Source organism: Piliocolobus tephrosceles, chromosome 19, assembly GCF_002776525.5.
Source record: "Piliocolobus tephrosceles isolate RC106 chromosome 19, ASM277652v3, whole genome shotgun sequence".
Taxonomy (NCBI): domain Eukaryota; kingdom Metazoa; phylum Chordata; class Mammalia; order Primates; family Cercopithecidae; genus Piliocolobus; species Piliocolobus tephrosceles.
In genome coordinates this window covers 50,062,809-50,079,583 of record NC_045452.1, presented here as the reverse complement: position 1 = coordinate 50,079,583, position 16,775 = coordinate 50,062,809, and the positions used below count along the sequence as shown (strand labels likewise).

The following is a 16,775-nucleotide window of genomic DNA, read 5'->3' as shown; positions in this document are numbered from 1 at the left end:
AATAATTTATAAACTACACGAATGGTTATACAGTTGAGTTGACTAAATTCCTCCCACATAATTATTTCAATTACATAAAATATTACTTACATAACTGGAATGGTATTATAGCTATAAAATACTAAAGTCTGTAATTACGTAAAATTAAATTCAGTAAAAAGAAAGGCCTAAAATGTTAGCAACATACTCTCTAGAGAAAAGCTGAACAGTTGTGTTCTTATAATTTTTAAAATACAATTGTAAACATAAAAACTAAAAACAAAATTTTTCAAAATTTTGCTGTCTCAAAAGACATTAGTCAAATTTTAATAAAAACATTGAAGAGTTTGTTTCGCATACACTCCGATGAGGTGAACTAACATTATCCTCTTTTAAACCAAATTTTGTTCGCAAATCTTCTCTCCAAGAAGCCCCCTAAACAGATCTCACTTTCCTTTTGGTAATGCTTACTTATGAAGTGTTAACAACTTACTTATATTGTTACAGGTAGTTAGATAGACATGAGTGGGGCAGGAGAGGGCTCTTCCCCCACCCACTAGGAATGTCCGGGGATGGTTTGACAATTATCACACTCACTCTCTAGCAATGATAATTCAGCAGCCAGTGCCAGGGAGAGACAAGCTCCTGATGATCCACAGCTGTTAACATTAAAGTGTTAATTGAATGTAGATGCCAGGGAAAGCAGCTTCCTGGGCATGTACACAAAGAGACAAGTTGGCGGAGTATGACCTTCCGGGGCACTCCACCGGAAAAAAGGGAAGGCAGGATCAGAAGGGCCTAGGTACAACTTCCTGAACTCTCTGTGCGCTCAATTCCCAGAAGTAAGGAGGGCACTGCGCATGCGGGAAGCCCACCCTAAGGGAAGAAATACGGGAAAGTGGCAAGCCTGTAAAGCCCTAGGATCAAGGTTAAAGCTCTCTTTTTGACCTTCAGGCACCCTCTTGGGTTTTTTACAAGTGAATTTTCTTTTCTGTTTTAAAGCGTTTTAAATAAACTTCCACTCCTGTGCTGAAACTTGCCTTGGTCTTTTTTTCTGCTTTATGCCCCTCAGTCGAATTCTTTCTTCTGAGGACGCAAGAATTGAAGTTGCTGCAGACGCCTATGGATTCACCACCAGTAAATCGGAGTAACCACTGGGAACAATAGGTCGCCTTAGAAGCTTGGCAGGTTGTTTTTGTTTTTTGTTTTTGTTTTTTTGTTTTTGATACGAGGTCTCACTTTGTCGCCCAGGCTGGAATGCAGTGGTGCAATCTCGGCTCTCTGCAGCCTCTGCCTCCCAGGCTCAAGTGATCCTCCCACTTCAGCCTCCCGAGTACCTGGGACTGCAGGCATGCACCACCACACCCGGCTAATTTTTATTTTTATATTGTATTTTTGGTAGAGTTGGGGTTTCACCATGTTCCCAGCTGGTCTTTAACTCTTGAGGTGAAGCAATCCGCCCACCTCAGCCTCCCAAAGTGCTGAGATTACAGACGTAAGCCATCGTGCCTAGGCTTGCAAGTCGTTTTTTGCTGAACAGAAAAAGCTATTAAAAAATGTTCAGGACTCTTTTATTTACACAGCAAGCTTACAAAGCCATCTTTGATTGACTGATTCTTTGACAATGACTATATGGATGACACAGGAAGGATGCCATTCTGGCCTTGGAGAGAAAACTTGCAAGGAAAGGAACATGTTTGAATTTCAGATGTGTTCCTCAATGAATCATGTTAAGTTTGCTCTTTATATTCATTAAAGAATACATTTTAAATGAGGATAAAATTACAACTTTCATGCAATATAAAATAAACATGTGTCAAAGATTTTATTTAACACAGGAATTAATACGGTGATAAATAGATGTTGCAAGGAGTTCAAAAGAGAACCACACATTTATGGTCAAATAAGGAATGTGAAATGCATTTACAAACAAATGCAAAACTGGCAAAACTGGTCAATATCCACACAAACCCAATTTGCATTTTCATGGACAGAGATTATTTGCATTCCAATCAATTTTCTCCAACGTAACTTCTGTGTCTAAAGAGTTGTGAAATAGACCAGTCAGAGGCAAACAAAGGCACAGATAACCCAGATGGATGAGCGAGACAAAGTCTTTCACCCTTTTTCTCTACATGTTGTCTCTTTATCAGGGTGATTTTGGTGAATCTGGCACCTTTTTAATGATTAATAAATCAAGATCCAGAAATTAGTGAATAAAATTAAGTACTGGGGGCTGTAGGGGGAAACATTTCTCTCTACTCTGCATATCTTTTAGCTGGGGCAGATTCCTGCAACAAAGGACTGATTAACGAGGGAAAAACCAATGTTTCATAACATGTATATCTGCTGTATACCTGGGAGAAACTTAGAGAAATGAGCAAATCTCAAAGACATGGCTTGGAATTCAGGCTTAAATTCTATCTTCCACTGAAACAAAGACAGAGGGGTGAGGGGAAGGCCAGTTATGGTGAGATGCCCAGGAGAACACAGTAAGCAAAGGTAAAGTTTGTTATGCAGATCTGAATTGGTGCCTTCTCCACTGAGTCTCTGATGATTTAGTCATCCTTCTCATCCTGGTACGGAGAGGAAGACACTTACAAATGGAGATTTCCTTTACAGATACAAATTTTTCTTACATAAGGGTAACTTTTACTCTGTTTTCAGAGCTTCTCCTGTGTCTGCAGTTTCTCAAAATCATCAGCTCAAAATAATCTTTATGCCAAACAGGCATATTTTTATCTCCTACAGGTCAAAGGTTCAAGAGTTTGGGAATGAAATTCATTTTGGATAATAACATAAAAATCAAGGTTTCTTTTGAGGGCATGGCATTAACTAATTACAATTTGACACAAAAACGGAACCGTCATTCTGTTTTCTGTACATGGTCCATGAAATACAATATAAGCATTTGGAATGATTCGGGTAAATAATCCAACTACCAGCAATCTCCTTAAAACTCACAGATCCCCCTCTATAATAATCACAATGATAATAACAGCAATCATAATAAAAACTGTGACACCTGAGTCTTTTTTATCCCTTAACAGATGCCAGACACTATGCTGGGGTTTTAACTATAATTTCTTAAATTTAATTTTCATAATACCACATACAGTGGATATAATTATGCTAATTTGTGAAGTAGCAGTTCATGCCTTTCTTCCTCTCAGCCCCTCTTTTCAATAAGGAAAAAAAATTTAAACAAACAAGTTTCACTGAATGATCTCAATTACAGTATTTCAGAAGCATGGTTCAGGGAACTAAACAGCTGTCCTTCTTTGGCTATGGTTTCCTCAATAACTTGACTTCTTTCCCCTCTGTTTAAAAAGTTATATATAGCTTTATGTAATCACTGATGTTTAATTTCTGTGAAATGCTTTAAAAAGCTCACAAGGTATAAAACTCTCATTTATTCCCCTTTTTATAAGTGGAAAGACTTGAAGAGGACTTGAGTCCTTTGCTTTTACAGAGTTAGAGTCTAGAACTGTTGATTTCTAGCCGTTCAGAGAGAAAACATCTGAAAGAGTCATGCAATGAAATCACAAAGTAAACATTGTTTGGGGAACTAAGATAGTATCTAGACTACCCCACTGAAAAGCTAATTTATGTCTACACTTATTTTCTTCTTTGCACTCCTCTCTCTTCTTTCTTCTGCTTTGTCTTTGTTCTCTTTATCCACTTCATATGCTGCAAGAGTCATTTAGTACCTGACTACACAAAAAGAAATGTGCTGAATTTGACTTTCTTTTCTGCATACACTAGGAACTAATTTTAGTGTATGTTGCATTATTTTATAAATGACCTTTTTTGGCTGTCCTATAGTTAGAGTTCTAAACTCTCGCTATCTTGTTGTGTGTTTTTATTTCCCTGCTTTGCATTGTGGCAAAAAGAAAGCAAAAAGCCATCACTACACTAGGGGCACCCTCTAAATAAAGACGGCTTTCCCCAGGTCTGACTGTGACTTTCCCCCACCCCACTAATGGAAGGGGTTAGAAAAAGGAAGTAGCATGAGTCATTGCTATTGCCACACCCTCAGGAAAACCCCTGCTCCATGTTCCGCTTGTGCTACGATGACTCTTTCTAGCCAAGGTCCTGGGTCACAGGAGCGCAGTTTTCAAAACATACTCACCGGTTTCTGGAGGAATGCAGCATTGATTTGATTGACAACAATAAGAATAGAAACAAGGTTAGATACCAAAAAATAAAAAATAAAAAATTATTTGACTGAAAAACAGAAGAATGGGTCTGATCCAAACATTCATTTACGAGCTGGTTGTTTGAAAGTGAAACCGTTTCCATTTTTTACGTATACATCCTCGATGCTTGTTAGGACTGCCAGACTATCCACTCAAGCATATCCTACACTCAAATGGCTGAGGTGTGTGTAATATTGTTTCTGTGGGGAAGGTTCAGCTGACTTTCCCATTTGGTTACCAGGGACATGTTTTCCCATCCTTCACCAGGGTTCTAACAGATGTGGGGGTGATGATGTTCCTTTAGCCATTTGGCTGGGCAATGAGAGTAGGACTTCTGGAGACAAAAATACTTGCTGCAGAGATAAGTCTGGGAAGGAAGAGGGGAAAACCCTGACTTCTGCTGTGGAGGAGAGAAGGTGATTTTGATATGGGCAGAAGACAGGGAAATACTGGGTAGAAGAGGGTGGTTCCCTGGCAAAGTCCCCACCCTTAAGCCTGGAGACCCGTGGCCCTAAGTGGGAACAGGCATTACGTGCCCCCAAAGTTGCCTTTTGGCTCACTGTGTCCCCCTATCCTGTACCCACATAAACCCTGAACCCCAGGCTCCAGAAGCAGATGAGCAGATGAGGAGACAAGCAGACAGCGCAGCAGAGAAAGACAGAAGAGAAGGAACGTCTGAACACCGAGAGGAGCTCAGCTGGGGGTGGTTGGGGGGAGTTCGGCTGCTGGACAGCCAAACTCCAGGAAAGATCATCTTCCCAGTGCATCCCCCTCCCAGCGCCCCATCCATCCTGCTGAGAGCCACCTCCATCACTCAATAAAACCCCACATTCATCCTTCAAGCCCATGTGTCACCTGATTCTTCTGGGATGCTGAGTAAGAGCTCAGATACAGAAAGCTGCCATACTGGTCCTCTTCCCTTGCAGAAAGGGGCCGCAGGGATGCACCCCTAGATACTACGGGGGGGCTGGAGCCCAAATTACTCACCCTGGCTCCTACACCTGTCAGTCTGTGTGTTTCCCCTCCCATCAGAGTTTTGAGCAGTGGTGTCAACTGAACAGGCGAGCCACACCTCTGTTGCATGTCCTGCAAGGGGGATCAGGAAACTTTCCCTTTTCAATTTGCAGCAACTGCCTGGGTCATTTCTATCACCAGCGATGGGAAAATAGAGGAGAGGCAGGGGAAAATGTGGGGCAGTGGGAAGTGATGGTCTTGGTGAGGAACAGAATGAAGTGTCATACCTCCTAGGAGAGTGAGGACTGGTTGCGCTCCTCACTTGTGGGTGTTAAGTGGTGTCGCATTGTGATTTTTATTTGTATTTCCCTAATGACTAATGATGAGCGTTTTTTAATGTACTCATTGGTCATTTGGACATATTTGAAGAAATGTCTATCAAATTCTTTATTTCTTAATTGGGTTGTCTTTTTATTGTTGATCTCTAAGAGTTCTTCATATATTCTGCATTGTGTGTTCAGTCTTTGATTACATACATGATTTGCAAATATATTTTTCCCATTCTTGGATTGTCTTTTTGTTTTATTGATTATGTCCTTAGGAATGGGGTTTTTAGGCCAGGCGCAGTGGCTCATACCTGTAATCTCAGCACTTTGTGAGGCCGAAGCAGGTGGATCATGAGGTCAGGAGATTGAGACCATCCTGGCAAACATGGTGAAACCCTGTCTTTACTAAAAATACAAAAAAATTAGCCAGGCGTGGTGGTGGGTGCCTGTAGTCCCAGCTACTCAGAAGGCTGAGGCAGGAGAATGGCATGAACCCAGGGGGTCGGAGCTTGCAGTGAGCAGATATTATGCCACTGCACTCCAGCCTGGGCAACAAAGCAAGACTCTGTCTCAAAAAACAAAAACAAACAAAAGAAATGGGGTTTTAAATTTCTATGAAATCCAATTTATCTACTTTTTCTTTTGTTGTTTATACATTTGGTGCTATATCTGTGTATTAGTCTCTTTTCATACCACTGATAAAGACATACCCATGACCGGGCATGGTAGTTTGCACCTGTAATCCCAGCACTTTGGGAGGCCAAGGGTGTATGAATCATTTGAGGTCAGGAGTTCAAGACCAGCCTGACCTAGATGGTGAAACCCCATCTCTACTAAAAATACACACAAACACACAAAATTAGCCAGGCATTGTGGCGCATGCCTGTAATCCCAGTTACTTGGGAGGCTGAGCCAGGAGAATAGCTTGAACCCAGGAGGTGGAGGTTGTAGTGAGCTGAGATTGCACCACTGCATTCCAGCCTGGGCAACGGAGCTAGACTCCATCTCAAAAAACAAACAAAAACAAAAGCAAAAACAAAACAAAACAAAACAAAAAAGACATACCTGAGACCTGGCAATTTACAAAAGAAAGAGGTTTATTGGACTCAAAAGTTCCCTGTGGCTAGGGAGGCCTTACGATTATTGCAGAAGGTGAAAGTCACATCTCACATGGTGGCAGACAAGAGAGGAGTGAGAGCCAAGCAAAAGGGGTTTCCAAGCAAAAGGGGTTTCCCCTTATAGAACAATCAGCTCTCATGAGACTTATTCACTACTGTGAGAACAGTATGGGGGAAACTCCCCGCATGATTCAGTTGTCTCCCACTGGGTCCCTTACACAACACAACGGAATTATGGGAGCTGCAATTCAAGAGGAGATTTGGCTGGCGACATAGCCAAACAGTATCAGTCTGTAAACCAAAAATAAAATTCTAAGCCCTTCAACCATCTGAACGAACCCCTCCTCTTGGCCAAGGGCATTCCAAAGTTAACCTGAAAAACTAGTTCAGGCCATGATGGGAAGGGAGAGTCAGAAGTGCCTCTTTATATCCTCTTCCCTTTTGGAATTCAGGAAAAGCCTTCCAGCATTAACGTCAACACAGACCTTAAGTCTTATAAGAAACATTTACAATCTATTCTTTCTGAAGCCTCCTACCTGGAGGTTTCATCTGCAAGATAAAACTTTGGTCTCCACAACCCCTTATCTTAACCCAGACATTCCATTCTATTGATTTCAGGTCTTTAGATAATAACTTAACTCTTTCAACCAATTGCCAATCAGAAAATCTTTAAAATCTACCTGTAAGCTGGAAGCCCCACTTCAAGTTGTCCTGCCTTTCTAGATGGAAACAATGTACTTCTTACATGTATTGGTTGATGTATTATGTCTCCCTAAAATGTATAAAAGCAAGCTGTACTCGACCACCTTGAGCACATGCCATCAGGACCTCCTGAGGCTGTGTCATGGGTGCATCCTTAACCTTGGCAAAATCAACCTCCTAAATTGATTGAGACCCGTCTCATGTACCTTTGGATTCACAAATCTAAGAAACCATTGCCTAACCCAATGTCATGAAGATTTACTCTTATGCTTTCTGCTAAGACTTTTTTTTTGAGACAGAGTCACTGTGTCACCCAGGCTGGAGTGCAGTGGCACCGTGTTGGCTTACTGGAACGTCCATCTCCTGAGTTCAAGCAATTCCCCAGCCTCAGCCTATTGAGTAGTTGGGATTACAGGTGCCCACCACCACACCTGGCTAGTTTTTATATTTTTAGTAAAGAAGGGGTTTCACCATGTTGGCCAGGCTGGTCTCAAACTCCTGACCTTAGGTGATCCACTTACCTTGGCTTCCCAAAGTGTTGGGATTACAGGCGTGAGCCACCGCTCCGGGCCTCTTCTAAGACTTTTATAGTTTTACCTGCTGTATTTAGGTCTATGACTGACTTTTATAGTTTTACCCCTTATGTTTAGGTCTATGAATTTTTGTATATGGTGTGAAGTAGGGCTTCAACTTTATTCTTTTGCATATGGATATTTAGTTGTGCCAGCACCATTTGTTGAAAAGACTACTGTTTCTTCATTAGATTTTCTTGACATCTTTGCTGAAAAATAATTTGACCTATAAATGTAAGAGTTTATTTCTGAATCCAATTCTATTCTGTTGATCTATATGTCTATACTTATGCCAGTACTACATTGTCTTAATCACTGCAGTTTTGTAGTAAGTTTTGAAACTGATAAGACTAAGTCCTACAATTCAAGGTTGTTTTGGTTATTGTGGTTCCTTTGAGTTTTCATACAAATTTTAGGATTGGCTTGTCAATTTCTGAAAATACATAGCTGAGATTTTGAAAAGGACTGAGTTGGATATGTGGATTAATTTGTGAAATATTGCCACCTTAACACAAGTAAGTCTTCTCATCCATGAACATGAGGTATCTTCCCATTTATTTAGATCTTCTTTAATTTCTTTCAATTATCTTTTATAGATTTTCACTGTACAAGTCTTTTACTTTAAAAAAATTACTCTTGAGGTTTTCTTTTTTACTTTTGCAAACAAAATTTTTATTGTATTTTTTATTGTCTATTGCTATTTTATAGAAATAAAATTCATTTCCATATATTGATCTTGTGTTCTGCAACCTTATTATGCTTGTTTATTAGAATCTCATAGTTTTTTGGTAGATTTTCCTTAGGATTTTATATATACAAGATTACATCATCTGCAAATAGAAATAATTTTTCTTCTTCCTTTGTAATCTGTCAAGTCTGTGTTCTTTTTTATGTGCAGCCACTGAAGTGTCTGCCTGATCTGATTAGCAGTCAGCTAATTATTAGACAGAGATTTTCTTAAATGCTTTGAAATACTAAGTTTCCCAGTCTTTACTGATGGGATATGTGTGTGCTTACCTTTTCTTTCTTTCTTTCTGCTTAGCTGCTCTGGCTAGACCTTCAATATGATGTTGACTAGAAGTGGTGAGAGCAGACATCCTTAACATCCTTATCTTGTTGCTGAACTTTCTTTCACCATTAAACATGATGTTAGCTAGAGGTTTTACATAGATACCCTTTATTGGGTTGAGAAACTTCTCTTCTATGCTTAGTTTGCTGTGGGGGTGGGGGGTGGATTTCATCAATTGCTTTAAGAAAATCTATTGAGATGATTATGTGGGTTTATCTTTAATTCTACTAATACGGTATATTATATTGATAGAGTTCTTATATTGAGCCAATCCTGCATTCCTGGGATAATCTTACTTAGTCATGGTGTATCATCCATTTTATATGTTGTTCATTATGGCCTGCTACACTTTTGGTGAGGATTTTTGCATCTATATTCATAAGATATATTAGTCTGTGGTTTTTTCTCTTTTCATATCTATATCTGATTATGGTATTATGGTGATATGGCCTCCATAGAATTAACTGGGAAATGCTCCTTTCTCTTCCACTTTTTCAGAAAAGTCTGTGAGTGATCCTCATTCTTTCTAAATTATTCAGTGGAATTCATCATTGAAATCACTTGAGCCTGGACTTTTTGTGATAAGTTTTTGGATTACTAATTCAATCTCTTTACTTAGTATAGGTCCATTTGGATATTCAGTTGCTTTTTGAGTCAGTTTTGGTAGTTTGTTTCTTTCTAGGAATTTGGCTACCTCATCTGGGTTATTTAATTTGTTAACACACAGTTGTTTGTAGTATTTTCTTATAATCCTTGTATTTCTTTAAACATCCTAATGTTGTTCTTTATAATTTCTGATTTTAGTAATTGGAGTGATTTGTATTTCTTATATGGCATGTCTGCTAGTGATGAATTATTTTAGTTTTTGTTTATCTGGGAATATCTTACTTTTTCCTTCATTTTTGAAAGACACTTTTGCTTAATATAGAATTCTCGAATGACAATCTTTTTCTTTCAGCACTTTGAATATATTAACTCCTATTTCCTTCTGATCTCAATGGTTTCTGATGAAAAGCCAACAGTTAATCTTACTAAGAATCCTTTGTATGTGGTAAGCCATTTCTCTCTTGCTTTCAAGATTCTTGCTTTGTCTTTGTCTTTTTACAGTCAGATTGCAATGTAACTGACTGTGGATCTCTTTGAGTTTATCCTACTTGAATTTATTTAGATTCTTGACTGTGTATATGTTTGACCAAATTTGGAAAATTTTTGGCTATTATTTTTTCAAATAATATTTTTGTCTTTTTTATCAATCTTTTCTCCTCTCAGACTGCCATATGTTGGTATACTTGATAGTGTCCCACAGGTTTCTGAAGCTTGTTATTATTTTTTTAAATCTTTTTTCTTTCTGGTCCTGGATTAGCACAATTGGTCTATCTTCAAGTTCACTGATTCTTTCTTCTATGAGTTCAAATTTGTTGTTAATCCCATTTAGTGAATTTTAATTTCAGTTATACTTTTCAACTTCAGAATTTCTATTCTCTTAAAACAATAATTTATATCTTTTTATAGATAGTTTTGTTTGATGAGACATTGTTCTCACACTTTGATTTAATTCTTTAGCTGTGATTTCCTTTAGTTCATTGGATGATTAAAAGTCATTGTTTATTGACTTTGAGTCCATTGAGTACTCATGGACATACATATGGCAACAATAGACACTGGGGACTACTAGAAGAGGAAGGGAGGGAGGGGGACAAGGGTTAAAAAAAAAAAACAACTATTGGGTACTGTACTCACTACCTGGGTTACAGGATCATTCATACTCCAAACCTCAGTGTCACACAGTATACCCATGCAACAAACTTGCATGTGTACCCATTGAGTCTAAAATAAAACATCAAATAATAAAACAAAAAGCAAAATAAAAATCTTTGTTTGCTAAATCCAAAGTCTGGACTTTGTCAAGGAGAATTTACTGCTTGTTTTCTGTTGCATGGGACATTCTGTGTGTGTGTGTGTGTGTGTGTGTGTGTGTTTGTTAAAAACTGGATATTTTACATAATATGTCTACTTGGGAAATCAGATGCTCTCTTCTCCCCAAAGTTTGTTGTTATTGTTGCTGTTTTCTCTTACTATTATTATTTTTTATTAGTGACTTTCCTGCACTAATTCTGTAAAGTCTGTATTATATGCAGCCATTGAAGTCTCTGCCTGGTTAGATTGGTAGTCAGCTAATGATTAGACAGAGATTTCCTTATATTCCTTGAACCAATAAGTTTTGCAGTTTTGGGTGATGGGATATATGTGTGGGTTGGGGTATATCTTTAATATTCCTACAGGCCGTTTACAACTTTGCCTTAAGCTTTCTTCCTGTTTGTGTGGAATCTTAAGGTAAGACAGAGGTGAGGAATTAGGATCTTCTCAGGTCTTTCCTGTGCAGGTACACAGCCCTGCACATGTGAGTGACCTTCTGTATTTGCAGGAATATGTGTTTGCTTTCCAAAGTCGTTTATAAACATCTTAATTTCTTGGTTGTTGTGTTTTGGTCAGTTTCTTGTTAGCTCCAACCAGTAACATTGTCTCAGGCAGCTGCAATGTGAAATAATTGGCACCTTTTTTTTTTTTTTTTTTTTAAACAAATGCCCTAGGGATAGGGCTGTTGGCACAGAGTAAATTCTGGGTTAGGTCAAACATAGAAAAGCTCCAAGAATGGATATTTTCAGTGAATTGCCACACAGTTCAAGTCTTAACAATTATGAGATTTGGGGGAAGTTTTCTATCCATATCCATTTGACCCTCTCCAGTGGCTGCCAGCCTGCTGGTTTTCATAGCTACCATAGTTGCGAGGCTGTTGGTTTTCAATGTTACCATGGCATTGGGGTGGGGGAGTGGGATTAGGTCAAGTTAAAATGCCACAAAACAGCTCACTGGTCTAACCAAGATTCAGCCATTTTTCCTGACTAAACACTCCTTGACATTTTGCAATCTTTTAGTTAACTTTCAGAATTCTGAAAAAGTTAATTTTGACAATTTGTGCCACTGATTTCATTGCTTTTACGGATGAGCAGATTTTTGATGGTCCTTATTCTACCATTCAAGAAGTACTCCCTTTTTTAGGATATTAAAAGATAAGTTTTTTAAAAAACATAAACCATGATACAAAAGTTATAAAAATAGTAAATGAACACACCCCAAAGACTTTAACTCTTTATTTACTGTGAAGAATATTAAGATACTATACATTCAAAAGAGAATTAAATACACATACACACAGAGGGAAATGAGAATGCTGAAATCATTTTACAGGCATATTGGGTTAATACCTACAGCCCAATAATCAATTGTATTTCACAGGGCCCAATTCACTTTCATTTCTTCAGGCAAGCATCATTTGTGTTATTATCAGTTTCTGACAATATAGAGAGTAGTGAAGTAGCTGAAAGAGAGTAAAAGGCAAAGATACACTAGAAGGATGGATAGACAGAGTCCTGGTAATCTTTTTGACCACAGTAAAGTTTTCATAGTTTTTCCTGATAAGGGAATGGAGAGAAGAGTGTAGGGAGAAGAAGTATAACATTTGGAGACCCTGGACACCTGACTGAAACAGTGGACAAGGACAGAGAAGAGTGCAGGGGTGTTCAAGGTAGCTGTTGCAGGCCTTGCCTTCAGTGATAAATTCTTCTCTATGCCCTGCTTCCTCATCTGTAAGGTAAAGATATGAAACAGCTGATTGCTAAGGCTCATCCCGTTCCAGCTGTATTCAACTGTGGCCCTCAGACCTGCAGCATCAGTATCACCTGAGACTTGTTAGAAATGCAGATCTTTAGGCAAAGATATGGAACAGCTGATTGCTAAGGCTCATCCCTTCCAGCTGTATTCAATTGTGGCCCTCAGCCCTGCAGCATCAGTATCACCTGAGACTTGTTAGAAATGCAGCTCTTTAGGCCCCATCCCAGTTTTACTGAATTAGAAATTCCAGGGTAGATCCCAGCAAGCTCTCTAGGTGATTTTGATGCAGTAGAATTTTGAGAACCATTGCATACCAATTTTCTATGAGATGGAACTTTGATATTGATATGATATGGTTCACCTGTGTTCCCACTCAACTCTCACCTTGAATTGTAATAACCCCTGCCAGGTCCCAGGTGGAGACAGTTGAATCATAGGGCCGGTTTCCCCGCTACTGTACTTGCGGTAGTGAATAAGTCTCACGAGATCTGATGGTGTTATAAATGAGAGTTCTCCTGCACAAGTTCTCTTGCCTGTCGCCCTGGAAGATGTGACTTTGCTCCTCACTGGCCTTCCACCGTGATTGTGAGACCTCCCTAGCCACGTGGAACTGTGAGTCAATTAAACCTCTTTATAAATTGCCCAGTGTCATGGACCTCTTTATTAGCAGCGTGGAAATAGACTAATACAGATATCAAGGAAACTCATTAGCTATCATGACAGCATATGTAGAATTTTCTCCTAAACTTTGAAAGCATCAATTATTTCTGTGTGTAAAAGGAGAAAGTCAGTTTGGTTAAAATTCTTTTTATTTTTTATATTAAAAAAGGAGTTTGGCCGGGCGCAGTGGCTCACGCCTGTAATCCCAGCACTTTGGGAGGCCGAGGAGGGTGGATCAGGAGATCGAGACCATCCTGGCTAACACGGTGAAACCCCGTGTCTATTAAAAATACAAAAAAATCAGCCGGGCGTGTTGGCGGGGGCCTGTAGTCCCAGCTACTTGGGAGGCTGAGGCAGGAGAATGGCGGGAACCCGGGAGGCGGAGCTTGCAGTGAGCCGAGATCGCGCCATTGCTCTCCACCCTGGGCGACAGAGCGAGATTCCGTCTCAAAAAAAAGGAGTTCATTTCTGCTTACTCAGAATTCATTATCGAGAGTAGCTTGTGATTGCTCTATGTCCATTTGTTGTAGGCAAAACCTCAATTCACAATTTATTTTAACATAACCAGTCCAAAGAAAGGTCAAGAGGTATTTTTTGTAGCTTTGAGTTTTATATATTTTACATAGTTAGAAACTTTTCTCCTAGTCATCATAGTGGGGAAAGGTGAGGTCAGACTTCCAAAGTCTTGTGCTGGAAAGTTTTTGGTCTTTCTCTTCACTCACAAAGGCAGTCACTACAGGACACTATGGGTTGTGCTTGGAAAACTTCTGTATAAACCTCAGTCTTGGGTTGGTCACTTCTCTGCTTGCTTATGATGAGCTATTGCGTTTGTTTGGTGCACAGTAGACTGGTCCTGTTTGTCAATATCATTTTCTTACGGTTTACAGCTATGGTGCACCCTTTAAAATGATGGTTTTCAATATCCTAATTGTATTATATGTCCTTTGTACATTCTCAGCATGATGCTTTTTCCAGTGTTTTCTACAGTAGCTGTTCTTTGCTCAACCCCATCTAATCGACTGGTGAAAAGGTGATCACTGTTTCTAACTGGATGCCCTGGACAGCTTTGAAAACTCTCTTAGCAATGACTTATATTTAAGCATAGGTCACTGATTACATTGGTCAAAGTAGTATCTACGAAGTTAAGAACAATAAGACCTCAGAACTAGTAGTCAAAACCTCACTGTTCACAATGCAGGGAAGTTTCTCCAGCAGGTGTTAATAGGTTTACTACAAAGAAAGCGTTATGTGTGTGGTCAAATCTCTCAAAGACTTCTGATGTACATTCCTATCAAACACTCTGAGAGTCTTATAGTAAAGAAACCTCTAACTGTGTTTAACTCACACTTTCAAACTTATTTGAGCCTGAAACATTTTTATCACTGGCATATCTAATCACATCCAATTTGGGAAAGGCAAGTGTAGAAAATTTGAGATGATCTTTAGAACTTGTTAAAAGGAGGATTTTTTAAAAATCCAGGAATGTGGTGTGACGCTGAGTCCTCAAAGCCTCCCTGTGTTTCCATAACATAGATAAAAGAAGACTGGACATTTCACAGAATCCTGTTTTACACACCTAGTGATTGAAAGAGGTAAATTATGTGAGGGACCGTCCTATGCAACAAAGGAGCAACACAAATGTGAGTTATTCAGTGATTATGGTAACCAAGTTGACTGCAGCTTTGTTACTCAAAATGTGGCCCATGAAAGCAGAGCATTGCAATCACCTGAGTGCCTGTTAGAAATGCAGTCTCAGGCCCTAATCCAGACTCTTTTTATCTAAAGCTGCATTGTAGCAAAATGTGATTCCTATGCAGGTTCAAGTCTGAAAAGCATTGATTGCAGCCTTTTGCATTCTTCCTCTTCCTGACATATCTTAAGCTCATTTCTTCTACATCCTTTCTCTTGCTGTCTACCCCAACTGGAATTCTTTGCAATACTTCTCTTCCTGGAAATTTGTAATCTTTACCATTCACTTCCATTGAAATTTTGTTCCTCTTTTCCTTCTCTGAATTCTAACATTATATGTGGTTTATTTTATGCCAATATTATGCCTGGACCTCGGAAATTTATCAGAAGACCACAGTAAACTTTAGAAAAATTTAAAAATTCCATAAGTTGTTGTTTTCATCTCTTTCCTGCTGTAACAAAATGGATAATTTATAAAGAAAAGTTTATTTAGATCATGGTTCTGGAGGTTAGGAAGTCCAAATGGCACTGGCATCTGGCAAGTGGCATCCCATGGTGGAAGGTGGGATTGCCCATGAGATAGAGACAGAAATAGGGGCCGAACTTAGGCTTTTATCAGAAGCCCACTCTTGTGATAATTGACTCACTTCCAATATACTGGCATTAATCCATTCATGACGGCAGAGCCCTTGTATTTTCTTTATAGTGTTAACTTCTTAAATAAAGGCTCCATCTTCCAATACCCTTACAATGGCAATTAAATTTCAACATGAGTTTTTGTGGGGACATTCAAAACATAGGAACTGTCAATTAGTTTTCCAAAGTCAGTCTCTCTAGGTCTTTAGTTATAGGAAGGGACAGGGTATGGGGCTGGGTGTGTTAATAATCCCTTTCCACTTAATAAAGTTGCTAGGAGTTAAAAATCTAAGTTCTGCCTATACAAAAAATAACATTATCACAATAGTTTAATTTCGGATGAGATTGGGCACGTGCAGATTGGTGTGGCTGTAGACACAAAAGTTTCAGATACCAGACTGTCAACCATATAGTGATAGCCAAAATAAGCACCAAAAACCCATGTACAGATTTCTCTAGAAAAGATGCTTCCTTAGCGGCGCCACTGCTCCAGGATGGGGTTGAGGTGTTGCTGGGGTTTGGTAGCCACATTGCTTGTAAAGACACTGTACCTGCTCCTTCCAGTCTCCCTAGGATAAAGTTTTAAGAATATCATGAGAAATTTTATGCTACATACAGATTTTTCCACCGTAGGTAGATGAAATCACGTATTCTGGTTAGACATTACATAAAACTTCTGAGATTTGAACATGCTTTCTTTAGACAAATGAATGTAATTTTTGATGATCTAATATTCTGCATGTTTCTGGAGGAAGCAGTTAAAGACAAATTTAAATTCTGACAAAGATTTATTCAACTTGTTCTTTGGTGGGAAAGGGGAGCTGAATAAAATTTCAATGATTCAAAACTCATAATTTTCCTTGTTCCAAGTAAATGAGTTTCTAGATAACAGAATTCAAAAAAATTCCTGTAAGTTTTCCCTTCTTTAATATTGTCACAAATATCTATGCATGGCCAGTAAAAAATGTAGCCTTAATATATTAAAAGATGAATCATGTAAAAGGGAAGTGAAAATGACAAATATGGGGAAAAATGTGATACAAAGAAGTGTATTATGTGTTTAGTCGAGAAACCATGAAAACTTCTGTGAAAAAACTAAGGGCATGAGATCACTAACTCACCATTTTAAATCCCTCAGTGCTGAATTTTCATGGTTTGCAAGCAATCTGAAGGGCATTCAGGCTTCTAGGAAGAAGTTT

The 16,775-nt window shown here is 38.9% G+C and overlaps 1 long non-coding RNA gene across 1 annotated transcript in view; it reads left to right on the top strand.

Moving 5' to 3' along the window:
* Positions 1-950: 950 nt before the first annotated feature.
* The window catches only part of LOC111524912, a 90,665-nt gene continuing 74,840 nt past the window's right edge, over positions 951-16,775 (top strand). Inside the window, exon 1 of the long non-coding RNA XR_002725908.1 lies at positions 951-1,708. This is a non-coding gene — a long non-coding RNA (uncharacterized LOC111524912). The remainder of the gene's footprint in view (positions 1,709-16,775) is intronic.